Here is a 3,802-nt window from a genome sequence, read left to right on the forward strand (position 1 = left end):
CCCGGGCGGGAGCGCAGTGGCCTGATCCAAGCTCACTGCAAGCCCCGCCCCCAGGGCTTACTCCAATCTCAAAAAAAAAAAAAAAAAAAAAAAGAAGGTAACTTCTATTTAACTGAATTTATGCCAATGAAAGTTATCTTTCTTTTCTCATTCCTTATTGATAATTTTTTGAAAAATTGTTAACTACTTCGGAAAATAGAGCATACTGAACAAATCTTTGTTGTTGCCATGGACTTTGTAACACCACGGGGCTGACCTTTGATACTTTACTACTGTTCAGAATGAGAGACAATGGAGCTGAAACTGTTATCTCACTAAAAAGTCAGGGTTTTCTTTTTCTCTTCTTTCTCACAAACTCCCTGCATCTGTCTCTGTCTCTGGGGTCAAGTGCTAGGAAAGTAAAAAGAGAAAGTAAGCAACAGACTTTCCCCCCACACTACCATAGTGTTGCAGCACCAGGAATGAAGCTTGCTTACAGGCCAGGCCTGGAGGGAAAAGTACAGATAATACAGTCCACTCTTTCTGTACCTTAGGCATTCTCCTTCCCAACTCAGACTAGAAAGAGATGGCTTCCCTTGGTCTTCTTTCTGTCTGCATTTGGTGCAGTTCCAGGACACAAATTGTATGAGTCCAAATCAGGACATACAGAAATGAAAAAAAAATTGGTAACTCAGTGCCAGATTGTTTATTATTCCTGGTCCTACTTCTTACCCCAATATTTTTGGTGCCATTTACTTTCAGATCTGGAGCACCAGATAGCTGCTCCACTCAATCTGCCCAGGGATTTTAGCTGCCTTCAGTGAAGGGAGTCAGAGGGAGCTGTGCTTACTCCATATTAACAGAAACTGGAACTCTCTTCAATATTTGAAGACTGGAAATTGCATTCTATTCCTGTTTCCTACTATTAAATATAAACATTAAGCTTTAAATGTATTTAAACTTATTATGAAATATTGCTTGCAGTGAACTTACAATGAAGGTAAAAATAGCAATTTCAGTAACAAACAGATTCACCTGAGCCCAGGGAGGTCGAGGATGTAGTGAGCCAAGATTGTGCCACTGCACTCCAGCCTGGGCAACAGAGTGAGACCTTGTCTCAAAGACCAATGATAATAATAATAACAAACAAATTAAAGAATGAAAACTTCCCAAAAAGGAAAGTCTCTTCAATAAAGGAAGATGGAAAACACCTGTTTTCAGAGATGTGTTTTTATTCATAGGTTAAAATATGGAATAAAGCAAACTCTTCTACTCTTTTCTAAGTTATGCTAAGCCCTCTCTAAGCACACCTCTTTGAAGATTAATTACTACATTAAAATACTGAGTTTTCCTTTAATTTGAGGAGCCAGTCAAGTAAGTTTATCCTTAAATTTTCTTCCAAGTAGTCTCAGAAATTCAAGACATATAGGAAGAAATCCCCAGGGTAGCTATACTACTAATAATGTGATCTTTATACAAAAAATCATTATTTCTTACTTGTGTAATATTATAAATAGATATTGCATTTTGGGGGAAAGTCCAAGTGAGTTCTCACACCCCAAAGCAAGGACAAAATAATCCAAGTCCAAATAATGCTCAACTTTATGCAAATTTATGAACACTAACTAGATCAGTTCATATTTGTTTGGAGGTCAGGAATTTTTAAAAATCAGATGAAATCTAGGTTCATCTCCCCAGAAAAATGCATACACACACACACAATTTTATCTGATTGTCATTATTTTTATCAGATTATATAACTGTAAAGAGAGATCATATATATATACACACACACACATACATACACACACACACATGCATGCACACAATTTTGCATACATTTGCAGAGGTTTTTTATATACTTTCAATGCTAGATTAAGAACACTTGTCCTAGAAATGAATGACTAATAAATTTGTTTATTCTCAGCCCCTCTTTCCTGAGTTCCAGACCTTTATTTTCAACTTTCTGTGGGAAAACTTTACCTATATATACTGGAGTCACTTCAAATTAAGCTGTCATACCAAACTTGCCACTTTGCCCTATATTCCTTTTTTCACAGTTAATGGATTCACCATCCACCTGATTATTCAATTAAAATCCTAGGAGTCATCTCAAAATCTCCTTCTCACTCATACCTCACTACAATCAAAACTAGTCGTATCCATTTTCCCTTCTAAATATACTCTAAATCTATCCTCCCATCTTCTCCCCCACTGCTAAGTTGTGACCTGAAGACCTCATTATGTTCTACCTAATATATTATAGAGGGCTCTTAAGATGGCTCTTTGCCTCTATTTTTCCATATCCAATATATCCTTCACACTGTTGCTAAATATATTTCTAAAACATGAATTTGTATGTTGCATTTCCCTTCTAATGTCTAAAGCATTGATTTCAGAAGCAAAATTAAAATATAATAATATAAAAATCAGAGGACTCATGTTTGTTTCTCAAGTCAGATATCTTGTGCAAGCCCAGTACATCAGACAGAAAAAGATAGGATAAAATTCCCAAACATGCCCTATTATGCGTCTCTGCATGTGTGGGGAGCCGGTTAAAAGTAGCACTTGCCAAAGGCTCATTCCAGACTTCTTAGGATAATTTCTGTGGGCAGGGCACAGGAATCTGTATTTTCTAGAAATACCAGATGATTTTTATAAACAGGCAAGTTTCAAAATATTTGTTTGAGGAAGGCATCAAATGATTAAAGATGACACAAAAAGGGACATCACAATTTGACACCAATTAATTTTTCTAACCTGCTTTTATCATGCAGCATATCCGCCAACCACATCAAACTATTCACCATATTTTGAATTTGCCACACCCTTTGTTTTTGTCAATGTGCCTTTGCACATCAAATTTCCTTTTCCTGGTATGCTTTCCTCACTTTTTCCACCTTTTGCCTGTCTTCCTATCCTTGAAGAACCAAAGCAAAGCTCGTCTTTTCTGTGAAACATTCCCTGACCCTTTCCAGGGCTTAGCACATTATACATCTGTATTAGTCCATTCTCACACTGTTAATAAAGACATACCCAAGACTGGGTAATTTATAAAGGAAAGAGGTTTAATTGACTCACAGTTCCATATGACTGGGGAGGCCTCACAATCATGGTGGAAGGCAAAGTCACGTCTTCAATGGCAGCAGGCAAAAAAAGCATGTGCAGGGGAACTTCCCTTTTTAAAATCATCAGATCTTGTGAGATTTATTCACTATCACGAGAACAGGATAGGAAAAACCCACCACCATAATTCAATTACCTCCCACCAGGTCCCTCCCATGACACGTGGGAATTATGGGAACTACAATTCAAGATGAGATTTGGGTGGAGATACAACCAACCATATCAACATCTCAGTCTCTGCCATTAGTTTGATGGCAAGCACTGTGTCTGATCTCCATCTGTATCCTCTTTAAAACATAGTACAATATTTAGTACATAATAATCACTGAATAAATGTGTTAAATATTGACTGAGTGAATCCATGAATTCATGAATACATAAATGAATAAATTCATGAATAAATGAACAACCAAGGTCAGCAAATATCATACTTAAAAATATAATTATTTGCAGAAAGAAAGACATTGAGCCTACATTAATTGGTCTGTAATTTATTTTAAAACATTTTGGTATATATTAATACAATGTGGTAAAGACATAGGCATGGTGAATATTAATTTGTAACCAAGGTGCAGTTAATTAACATTTGAAGTATAATAAACTGCAACATACCCTTCACCTAGATTCAGGTATCCACATTCCTATGGTGAGTAGTTATCATTCCAAGGACATGCTCCAAGTTATTCAAATATTTCTA

Source organism: Piliocolobus tephrosceles, chromosome 12 (genome assembly GCF_002776525.5).
Source record: "Piliocolobus tephrosceles isolate RC106 chromosome 12, ASM277652v3, whole genome shotgun sequence".
Taxonomy (NCBI): domain Eukaryota; kingdom Metazoa; phylum Chordata; class Mammalia; order Primates; family Cercopithecidae; genus Piliocolobus; species Piliocolobus tephrosceles.